The sequence below is a fragment of the Bison bison genome, unplaced genomic scaffold (assembly GCF_000754665.1).
Source record: "Bison bison bison isolate TAMUID 2011002044 unplaced genomic scaffold, Bison_UMD1.0 scf7180017864108, whole genome shotgun sequence".
Lineage (NCBI taxonomy): Eukaryota > Metazoa > Chordata > Mammalia > Artiodactyla > Bovidae > Bison > Bison bison.
In genome coordinates, this window is record NW_011494680.1 from 1,697,296 (window position 1) to 1,709,416 (window position 12,121).

At 46.5% G+C, this 12,121-nt stretch overlaps 1 protein-coding gene across 1 annotated transcript in view; it reads left to right on the forward strand.

Moving 5' to 3' along the window:
- MTSS1 (metastasis suppressor 1) overlaps nt 1-12,121 on the forward strand; it is a 160,848-nt gene that overhangs the window by 79,640 nt on the left and 69,087 nt on the right. The window lies entirely within an intron of this gene.

Genomic DNA, 12,121 nt, shown 5'->3' on the forward strand with positions numbered 1-12,121 from the left:
CCCTCCCTCCCTCCCTCCCTCTGCAGTGCTTTCCCCTTTGAAGCATGTTGCCAGGCTCCGAGGGGGAGAAGTACACAGGCAGAGAAGGAGCTCATGTGTATTGAACATTTCTATGTTCCAAGGCCGGGGCTGGATGCTTTCCATCTATTCTTACTGAATTTTTGCAGCAGCTGCAAGAGAGACACTTTTGACCACTTGTTAGGGGGCTCAGAGAGGTCCTGGGACTTGCTAAGGTCGTGGTTCTTTGGACCTGTGTTTGTTGGGTCTCAGCATTCCTCCTGCTCCAGTACTGTTCTGCTTTCTCATGGAATCGTCTAGTGTTTGTCCCCATGGTGCTTACAGGTGCGTGTGACAGACCCTGTCTTCACTGGCCTCCAGTGAGCCGGCTGGCCAGAGGTGCTGCCCTCTGTGCCTCCCTGTGGCCCTCGGTGGGGTTGTGATTGCCCCTTCTCTGTGCCCGACCATGTCTGCCTCCTCCAGACCAATTCTCTGCTTCCTGCTTAATTGTACTTTATCCCCCAAAGTTCTTGCTATTTCTAATTATGTCATTGAATGACATATATTAACAGACACAATCTTGAGTGTGAAGAGAACTTGTTTTTCTGAAAACTCCATTGTGTGTTTTGGAAAGACTTGAAAAACAACTTACTTAAAAAAAAAAAATCCTGGTGTTTTAGATGTGGTTGAGCTGCATTGGTATAAATTAAGAGGGGGCATGGTGGTGGTTAAAATCTAGAAGGATTCTTCTCTTTTCAAGTAGTACAGCTCTCCTTAAAGGAACCTGAAATCAGACATTGCAGGGTGTGGTTTTTTTTGCTAGAAAGATCACAAGACCTCCCGTTCAGCAGATCCATACGTGAAAGGAAAGACCTTTGCCCTTTATCACAAGATTGAGGAATGAATGTTTTAAGTCAAAGTAAATTATTTAAGGGGTGTATATGTAGTTTCTGAGTCCTTTCCTGCTCTGAATTCTTAAATATAATCAAGCAACCATCTCATCAGACAGGACAGTTTTTCCACTGACCCAGAGTGGCTGCATTACCTCGCATCACTTCTGGTTGGTTGGTGGGGAATAGGTGTGAGATGGTGAAAGAACAGTGAGGGGGCTGCCTGGGAGTCTAGAGAGCAGGGTTCTTACCCAGAGTGACCAGTTGTGAGACCTAAGGGAAACCACTCAGTTTCCTCATCTGTAAAATGGGATGAACAGCTCTTGCCCAGCACTGCAGTTGAGGAGCATCCAGCTAGTCAATGGTATATGTGAAAGTGCCTTTTCACATAGTGTTAAAAAAAAGAAAAAGTGTTAGGCTCTCAGTGGTGTCCGACTCTTTGCGACCCCATGGACTGTAGCTTGCCAGGCTCCTCTGTTCATGGGATTTCCCAGGCAAGAATATTGGAGTGGGTTGTCATTCCCTTCTCCAGGGGACCTTCCTGATCCAGGGATCGAACCCTCATCTCCTGCACTGCAGGCAGATTCTTTACCATCTGAGCCACCAGGGAAGCCCTTCAACATAGTAGATGCTCATAAACATGATAGGCTTATTGTATTGCTCTGTCTTTATAATGTTTATCTTATTCACTATTATGTTTATTAGTTTTGAGGGGAAGAAGTTTAGCAGAAATCTGGTTCAGTTAGGCTTCCCAGATCCCAAGTTTATGAACATTTAGACATAACGGTCTTAACGCTGCATAGAAAAGAACTCTATAGGGCAAGTGAATACTATCAAAGATTGTCTGTTTAACAGCATCTGTTCTTAATGGCACTTTGGAGAAGTTTATTTACACAGTTTCATTGTGAGAATTTTTTATCTTCATTAAAACAAGTTTCTAGGATTTCTGCTTGCCAACACCTTTTAACTTAGCTCATTTCTGTATATACATTTGAAAAATGAAGTCTTTTTTTTTGTTGTTGTTAAAATGTATGATTCACTTTGTTGTACAGCAGAAACTAACACAACTTCGTAAAGCAATCATACTCAAAGATTTTAAAAATGTGTAGTTAATACACTCATTTGTATTGTCAGTTCAGCTTTTTGATGAATTCAAAGTGGCCTTCCCAGTTAATTAAAATTCTTTACCTCGTGGGGGCTGTTTCTGTGTTTTGAAAATGATTTATCATTTGTTTGCTTTTAACATTAAAACAATAATTATTAGTGATTAAGAAAAGCATCATTGTCCTCTCCTACTCATTCTTTTGTGGCCTCAGGGTCCTTATCACCCTCCTGCGTCCTGACTGAACTGGCAGGAAATAACGTCTATGAGGGGAGTTAATCTAAAAACTCCTAGGTTATTATGAGGGAGACATTTGGGGGATATTTCAGCTTCATGCTTGAATGGTGGTAATTAGCTCTGTGGCCCTTTCTGTGCTTTTGGAGCCCCAGGGAGACCAGAACTGCCCTGAGGATGTGGGGACAGCAGGTGTCTGCTTATCCCATCACGGACCCTGCAGTTTCCTGACAGTGCTCCAAAGGGCACGGATCTCTGCCAGGGAAGGAACTTTGGAAATGGAATGTCCGAGTGTGATCTTTTTTCCTGTTTCAGACAGGACTCTTCTCCTTCCAAGCTTGTTTTTGGATGCCTGGAGCTTCCTTTGAAGCTCGGTCCAGCAACGTTACTTAGTGCTACGGGGGGGCCAGTTTGGGGTTGTGGATTTGATCACAAAGGCTTGCGTGCAGCTTCTTAACTGTCTTCTCCATTGATAGAAGGGCAGCAGTATTCAAGCTTTAAACCATTTGTAGTCATGACATTTGAACTTTCCTTGGGTTTTTCTAAGGTTAAAAATATATGTATGATTAACATCTTTTTTAGATTTAAAGTTGAAGGCTACATTCTCTGACTTAAAGGATGATAACCATAAAGCAGTCACTGTCTTCTGCCATAAAAATATACAGGAATCACAGAATTTCATAAGAGACCTTGTTGGGGAAGTTCCTCAGGCGATTTTTATTATGCGCAGTAAGACTTGGGAAGGACCATCCTAAGTCCCAACTGAAATTAATCTAACTTCTCTGTAAACTCCCAAACTTGTTTTACTTCCTTAATTTATCTAACTTGTGTCTTAATCTTAAGTCTTCTATGAGAGCAGACTTTCTTTGAGGGCAAGTTTAGGCTGATTTGGTTTCATATTCATTCCCATAGCAGCTACCCTGGGCTCGGTTGGTATTTGTATGAAATGAACGAATGAACAAGTGCTTGCATCCACAGTGTAGCTATTGAAACCCAGCTCTTTAAACTTTTAGAGGCAGATCACCCCTTCACTTAAAGACTCATCGGGAGAACACTGCTTTGGGTGAAGACTCTGAGGCCCAAATGTGACACAGGAATTCCATTCCTGCCAGGATGTGAATGGAAATGACCACCTGTTTCCTACAGGGCCCAGCGTGAAACAGCAGCTGGGCTAAGGCCAAGGGTTTGCAAATGCTCTAACCCCCTTGTGCCTGCAGTTCTACAAGTGTTCAGTGCTCATCTTCCGGTACCACATTCCCCCCGCCCCGCCCTACCAGCTCATTCGCATTAGAGCCCTGTCCTCTGCTTCTGTCTCAGGAGAACTGCTTCCTTGGGCTTTTATCCACCCACTCCAGCCCTCTCGGACATCTTAGCCCTGTGCATCCCTCATTTGGGATTGCCTGTTAGTGAACATATCTCTTATTGTCACCATCCTAAACCTCTCTTGATTCTATTTGCTTCTGTAGTTACCATCCCATTTCCCTGTTCTATTGCATTTCATAGGATATTTACTTGGGAGGGATTAGGTTGATAAATTCATTTAAAAATCTAACCACCTTAATCTGAACTCTGTTTTGAGGGAGCAGGATGACTCCTTAGAAAAGCAGAAACAAATGTACTTGCTTCAGAGTAGACAGTCCTTAGTCTGGTGCTTACTTCTGTAGTCTTAGCAGGACTGTGGTTTCCTGGTCTTTGGAATAAATGTCTAATTCTCTGGCTTGTCGTGATATCAGAGCAGGGGATGGTACAGGGCATGTAAGGTACAGGGCACACAGCAGAAGATTAAAACATCCTTCCCGATGAGGGAAGGGATAATTAGGGTGTTCGGGATCAACATGTACAGCTGCTCTGTTTGAAATGGACGACCAACAAGGATCTACTGTGTAGCACAGGGAACTCTGCTCAATGCTCTGTGGCAGCCTGAAAGGGAGGGGAGTTTGGGGGAGAATGGATACAAGTATACGTATGGCTGAGCCCCTTTGCTCTTGAGAGAGTCAGTTCTTAGGCAGATTGATAAGAAGTCCAGGGGTCCCCAAGGGGAGAGGGGTCTGGAATTCTCAAGGAGGAAGAAAGGACAAACTTTTTTCCCTCTCCATTCCTTAGGATTATATAACAATAATGTATCCTGCTTGAGGACGATCTCTGGAAAAAAACCTTCTGGCTAATCCTGTTATCTTAAAATGTAAATTATGGGGGTGGGTCTAGTGAGGTCTTTACAACCTTCAGACATTCTTTTGATTCACTGTAATAACTAATTAGAGAGCATATAATTCCATGGCTAACACTAGCAAGGGGGTACTCTTTCTGCCTCCTTCTGATGCCTATGTCAGAAGCTTGCTCTATCTCCTTTATACTTTAATAAAACTTTATTACACAGAAGCTGTGAGCCATCAAGCCTCGTCTCTGGCCCTGAATTGAATTCTCCTCCCCCGGAGGCCAAGAATCCCGGCGTCTTTTCATGTATCAGCAACAACCTTTCACTCTCCACCTGAAACTATCACAACATTGTTAATCAGCTATACTCCAGTATAAAATAAAAAGTTAAAAGAAATATAAAAGATCCTTCCTTAGCCATTTCCATGCACACCAGAGCGAAGTCTCTTCTTAGTTCCAAGTTTTATACCTTTGAATTTTTAAATGATGTAAACAAGTCCTGAAAGGTATGAGATCGGTAGAGTCAGTTGCCATTGGCAAATGCTGACTGTTGGGTCTGCTAAAGAGACTCTGAGGCCATCACGTAAGATCAGGATGGGTCAAGGAGTCCCACGTGCCAAGATGTGAAACAGCTGCCTCTCCAGAGCGCCCTCCCCAAGAGTGCTGGCGTTCAGAGGGATTGGTTGTGCAGGAAGCTCGGAGACTCCATCTACGAGCTCTGAGTGACAGCTGGGTGTGTGTTTCCTCAGCGAGGATCATGAGGACTCAGTGATCACAGCTAAAGGAACAGGGAGGACTCTCGGGCAAACAAAGCTTAATTTGTCATAGCTGTCAGAATGATCGTGTCACACTGGCTGCCCTCTGGAAAACTTTGTGGAGGTAAGCTCCCTGAGTTAATAACCTTTGTGACAGTTTCCTTGCATTTGGAGTCTCAAAACATGTTTAATAAAAAAAGAAAGAAATCTCTCTAGCATAATTCCACAGTGATCAGAGAACAGACTGTATGATTTTAGTGCCTTTAGACCGTGACATTTTTGCACCTTGTTTTATGTCCCTGGATATGTTCCAGTGTCTCCTAGTTTATAGTCTATGGGAACTTGAATAGAATTTGCATCCTACTGTTAGGTGAAGATTGTATAAATCTTAATTGTGTTGAATTGGTTCACAGTGCTTTTCAGATCTACTGGATCCTCCTACTTCTCTGTATATTCATTCTATTAATTTTTGAGAGTTTAATATTGAACTCCAACTAAAAACTTAATTTATCTACTTAAATATTGTAATATATAGTGGAACTATATATTATTGTTATATATAGTTATATAAAGAGGACAGAATGCCAAAGAATTGATGCCTTTGAACTGTGGTGCTGGAGAAGACTCCTGAAAGTCCCTTGGACAGCAAGGAGATCAAACCAGTCAATCTTAAGGGAAATCAACCCTGAATAGTCACTGGAAGGACAGATGCTGAAGCTGAAGCTCCAGTATTTTGGTCATCTGATGCTAACAGACGACTCATTGAAAAAGTCCCTGATGCTGGGAAAGATTGAGGGCAGAAGGGGAAGAGGGCGTCAGAGGATGAGACGGCTGAACGGCATCACTGATGCAACGAGCATGAACTTGGGCAAACTCCGGGAGATGGTGAGGGACAGGGAGGCCTGGCGTGCTGCAGTCCATTGGGTCGCAAAGAGTCGGACATGACCGGGGAACTGAACAACAACATAATATAGTAGTTATATGTAACTATTGTTCTGTATTTTCCAAGTCTCTGGTAAATGTGTTATCATATTTTCATAATTTAAAAAATTAAAAGAGGGGAAAAAAACGAAATCTGGCAATAACTGCAAATAAACCCAGGAACCTGTGTCTGAGGCCGCTTTGGCTGCTGTGTCATAGCCCAAGAGGCCTGGCAAACAGACCCTCTCACCTTTGTGTTCAGGGCCTTCCTTGGAGACTTTTCAGTACTTGGTGTATGCACAGGGCATTTATTCAATATTTGGCCTAGGTGAGACTGTTTAGACAAGATAAACTTTCTCATTATTTTGTTGAGCAACCAGGTGGAAAACATGATAGCAATCGAACAAGAGTGAAATCAGGGTCATAAAATAAGTGGAGTCCACCTCGAATTAGGGCTATTCCAGTACAGACAGGAACAGCTAGGGCATCCAAGAGCAGTGATTGAGCACTCACTGTCTCCTGGGTCTTGCATTGCTTTGGAAGGTGTAAAGATGAGTAAACCACTCTGTCCAGCCTCAAGCAGCTTAGCATAGCAGATGGGGGCTAACCCACAAGAGGTGATGGTGATAAGGACTTTGCTGTGCTCTGGCTGGAGGGAGATGGAGGATTTTTAAAGGAACAGAGGTGTTAGGGCCTTTGGCTGGGCTGTGTCAAGTGTTTCACTTTTCTCTATTTACATGTAAATTTATAGCTGAGCTTTTTAGAAAAGAAGCTCCAAGTATTCCACAATATTGGGGCCCACAGCCATATTCCTGGGTTGTTAAAAACCAAACCAGACAGCCAACCACCACCACCACCAGCCGACCCCAGATCTGTTGTCTCAGGGTACTCCAGAAGGCTGGGAGTGGGCGGTAATGGAGCCTTAGCTTAACTGTGTTTGGCTTTGAGGAACCCTGAGTCTTACTCTGTCAGCAGGAGGGCCTGGGCAGGCAGGATGTATTGTTGGAGGTTGATAGGGACGAGAGTAGTGCTGAAATGGTTTGAGCTGTGGAGAGACAGACGCTGGTAGACCGGGGGGCTTTGGGCATGAAGTGCACAGGATGGAGCCAGGGACATCTTGGGACACAGATGGGGTGAGTGAGGGATGGGGTGGAGGTGACCAGGACTTGAGACCAGATGCCTGGTGAGGTTCAAAGGAAAAGCAGAGTTATGAGCGGGGTCATGTCCACTACCTGGAACAGGCTCTGACCTGCACAGGTTGTCTACCTGTTGTGTAGACAGCCTTGATTTCATATGTGCCTTTGGTAAGCTCAGTGGTAAAGACAGCCTGCCCATGCAGGAGATGTAGAAGACGTGGGTTCGATCCCTGCATCGGGAAGACCCCCCGTGGAGGAGGAAATGGCAACCCACTCCACTATTCTTGCCTGGAAAAGTCCATGGACAGAGGAGCCTGGCGGGCTATAGTCCATGGGGTTGCAAAGAGTTGGGCACGACTGAGTGACTGAGCATGCATGTATTTGATGTCCAAAAGGTCTCCCCTGTTGTGAAATCGGTGTGTTTGCTGGCTCTGAAAGTAAAGGACATTTTGTGTCAGGAGATTCACGGGTCAAGGTAGTGACCGTTGGCCTGTGCTGTCCTCCCGGCCCCCAGCTGAGGCAGCTCGCCTGGAATCGGAGTCCAAAAGAGCCAGCCTGTCCCATCCCCTGGCTTCCTTGCTTTTGACCTCAGTGCCAGTGTGTGAGGTGCTTTAGGCTCAAAAGCAAAGCCTCGGGGTGCTGGCTGATGAGATGTCTGGTGCCACCACCATCGGTCACTATTTGCCTTTTCTTATACAAATGGATCTTTGGCTGCAGGTGTGGTTGGCAGCTTATCTAGGTGATAATGTTGTGTGAAATTGTGTATTTAAGAGCACAGTGGTGAGTGGCAGGACGCTGCAGCCTACCAGGCAGGATCCAAAGTGCCATGTCTAGAAGTTTCCAGAAGGATGGAAGCAATGAGAAGCAGTATCTGCTAACTTGGGTTGTACCTTTACACGTTGGCAATAGCAGAGCCCACTGCTGTTTTGGGGAGGTGGGGTACGGGTTTTGTGCTAAGTGCTTTACGTGCATTATTTTGTCTACTTCTTACAACTGCCCTGTAAATAAGTCCTGCTTTACAGATGAGAGTGAGAAGGCCTGTTGGGCTCGGTAGCTTGCTCCAGGTCACATGGCCAGTGAGTGGTGTTGCTAGAATTGGAACCCAGATGTTTCTGACCCCAAAGCCTGTGCACTAGACGAGCATATCTCAAATGTGAAAGTACCTATGAATTACCAAGAGTCTTGGTGGGATGCAGGCTGTGATGTAGAGGTCTGGAGTGGGCAGCTCCCAGGTCTTGCTGCTGGGCTATGGGTCCCCTTGTATAGCAAGTGTCTACACCACCTGGTATGTGGCTGGATTTCCTTGATTCTCACTTCCACTATTTGTAACCCAAGGACATCAAGTCTTGTTTGCTCCTCCTTCCTTAGAATTGCAGAAAGAAATCATGTAAATCTTTGAAAATCAAAATAATGAAAAATATCAGTGGCATCCTTTGTCCTCTTTTTTCTTCCAGTCTTTTCTCCTCCTCGTCCTCCAGGTCTGTGCTCTGCTCATCTTCCAGCTCCACGTCACCTTTCATCCCCGTGTGAATGACACCATCTCTCTAAGGGGGGCCTGCTTGTCTGTCTGTGTCTCTGTTGATGGATGGCGTAATGTGTGGAATACGTTTTTTAAAAGCTCACAGTTAAAATGAAGACTTACCGATGCTCGCAGAGGGAATTTTAGTTGTTCAGATGATTCACTAAGGGAAACCCTTCATTCTTCCAGGGTGCAGGGGAGACCTTGCACTGCGCTGTCGGAGAAGAGAGCATCTCTTAGGGCAGGCTCTCTGTGGGTTGGGATGGAAACAGTGCCCGCCCAACCTCCATCAGGACAGGAGGCTACGTAACGCTGTAGCTACTGTGTCTGTCTCAGCGACTGGGAGTGTAGGTACTTGGGGTCTGTTTTGGGGAGGAGTTTACACAAAATACAGCTGTGGTGTAGCTCAGTGGTCAGATCTTGGGTGTCAGAGTCAGGTATCCTGAGAGCTCAGTACCCAGCTTGAGCATTTCTTAGCTGTGTCACTTTAAATGACCTAGTTGCCCTGAGACTCAGTTTCTTCATCTGTCAAATGGGCATGATAATAGTACCTCCTCACGGGGTTGCTGGAGGAACAAAAATAAATTAGCATATATATAAAGCTTACACCTTGACCTGGCTCTTGAGCATTCCATGTATGTTAGCTCCCCATTGCCCTCTTTGCCTCGTGGACTATCTTGGTGGATAAAACTTTCCTGTAGATAGTCCAGGATGACACAAAATCTACGCGTGTTTCTTCCAGAGGGTGCCATGGCGTGATGGGGCATGAAGTACAGACTTTGGAGCTGGACGCTGTTTGGATTTGAATCCTAGCTTGACCCACACACAGAAGCTTTCTCTTAGCCTCAGTTTCCTCACCTTTAAAAATGGGATGGGTGGGTAACTTAACACTTGTTTCAGAGGGTTGCCATAAGCGAGGGTTAGACGAAATTATATCAGGTGCTTCTTGCAGTTTCTGTCCCAATGTAGGCATACGGTCTTAGAAATCTATTGGGCAACTAACAGAATGCCTATAACTTTGATGTTCTGTAAATTTTTTTTGTCAGTGGGGAAAGAACCCCCATTGGGGTTGATTGCCTTTGCCATCGGCATCCCCAAATAAATAAATAATCCCCAAATAAATTCCTGGTGCAGGACAGTGGACTTGAAGGTGAGTGAGCCCTGTCTTCTCCAGGTTCTGCTATCAGTGTCTTCTTCCCTTTTCTGGAGCACCTCTTGTGGGGGCTTGTGGGCGTGGAGGCAGGGCTCCCACTGGGCTCACCTATGGCCCATGTTCTTAGGTGAGCTGTGGGAGCCCTCCTGCTAATCAGGGTCATAAATGCCAGCCCAGGGCTGGCTGAGCATCCTGAAGCTGATTTGTGTCACTGGATTTAGAGTCCTGTGGTGGTGGTTTAATGGGAAGAGATAATTGGTACAGCGTTCTGGGGAGCACGATCGGGGAGTGAGAAGACGGGGGTGGGAGGCTGGTGGAGCTCAGGCTTGCTCCTGCGATGGGAAACATGCCTCCTCCCCCGCCAGGTGTTTAGCCTCTGCTCCTTCTAGTGGCCTCTTACGCACCTTGCATCACAGCTAGTATTCTATCCATTGGGTAGTTCTGTGTGAAGCAAATGGTGATTTTTTTTTTTTCCCCTGCTTGAATGCAGCCCACATGGCTTCCCAGTGCTTCTTTCCCTGGGTCCCTGTGGCCTGACGAAGTTCACATACTCAGGCTGGTCTCTCACCTCCCTACCTGACCCACTGGGTGGTCCCTGAGGGACCCAGAGCGCTGCTTGGGCTCTGACCCCATCCTGTCCCCTCCGTGACTTCTTCCCGGTCCCAGGTCCCTTTTCCTCGTCTGCCGCTCTGTTGTGGAGGAGGAGTTGAAGTTGGGGATTTGGTACCTGACAGCCCCATTTTGAATCCTGGCCCTAACACATTCTCCGCTTGTGATGCTGAGTAAGTGATACGACCTCTGTGAGGCTCAGTCTCCTCCTTTATCAAGTCTGCCTTGTGGGGTTGTGCGGAAGCGGAAGTGTTGAGTGCTCAGTGCATGCAGTGGCGCTCAGAAGTGTTAGCTCATGCAGTGATTGGCCTCCAACCTCTCCCTGATCTCCAAGTCTCATCCTTTGAGCACTCACTTAAATAGCCTAATGGAGCAGCCAGTTCTAGATAGCTTACGAGGACTCCGGGTCTTCAGACAGCCCCAAGGCAACACGAAGACCCTGTCAGAGATGCCAGGGAGCCAGAGATGATAAATACAGCCTTGGGTATTCTTTGGAGAACTGGGTGGTAGCTTCTTGAAGCCCTGCAAGGTTTTCTCTGCACCAGCTTTGACCTGGCAAACAGAAATGTGGGGAGGACACCAGGGATGGAGCAGCACCCTGTGACAGGCTCACTTCCCACCCGGCTGTGCAGGCTGACCAGGGGCTGCGAGCAGACCGCTGGCTCATCAGCCGCAGTAACCAGGAGATGCCTCGGGAGACCTTTCTTAGCGCCAGCCCCTGTGATGGTCACCGTGGAGATGCCATCCCTCCTTCCTTTCTCTCTTGTCTGCTGGAACAGAGGCTGGGGCCATGCCCAAAGGAAGAAACCTGCAACTGGATATCCCGGACAGAGCTTGCAGGACACTCTGATCTGGTCTCACTGAGCTTTGGTCATTTCTAACCACCCTGTCCTGTGATCGGGTACATTTCATCACCTCTTTTTTTAAGGGCAGGTGGTGTGCCTCCCAACAGACACTGCCTCAGGGAATGGAATCCCACTAGATCCCCATCTCCACCTATGAACTTCTGCTCAGTGGCTGAGGTTGCTCATTTCTGGACTTCAGGCTTCTCAGGGTCCTTTTGCCTGGGTCTGCTTGGACCATGGGATTGTTTTCTAGCTCAAGCATCATGGCAGAAAAGGCAGCTGAAAAGCTGTCTGTGGGCTGGACCAACCCAGTGCTGTGCATGTAGAATGTTCTCTGGGAAAGAACCCACAAAACGTTAGAAATGCTCCATGTGATGAGAAATTACTCTACTCCTGGGAGATTCACGCACCTTAACTTCCTCTCCCACAGCCCTTCTGATTGGCGGTGGTTTTGTTTTTGTCTGATCCCTTCATCCGTTCTCATCTTTATCATCCTTGTCTGCACAGTGTTGTGCTTAAGACACCTGGCCCTGGAGTAGTCACACTTAGGCTTGAATCTCAGCCTCCCCCTTCCTGTTCTCATCAGACTCTGCACAGTATCCTACATGTAGTGGGTGCTCATTTTGCTTACATCGAAGGTGCAGACTGTGGAAAATTGACCCTATAAGCCTCCTGGAAGGTGTGAGGGGCCCTGGGGACGTCGCCTGCATGTAATCCTGTCATCTGGATTTCTTAGATGGATACCCTGCTGTGTATGAGGGTTTGCTCATGAAAATGGATGTGTAGCCTTCCTGTTCTGCAGCAGT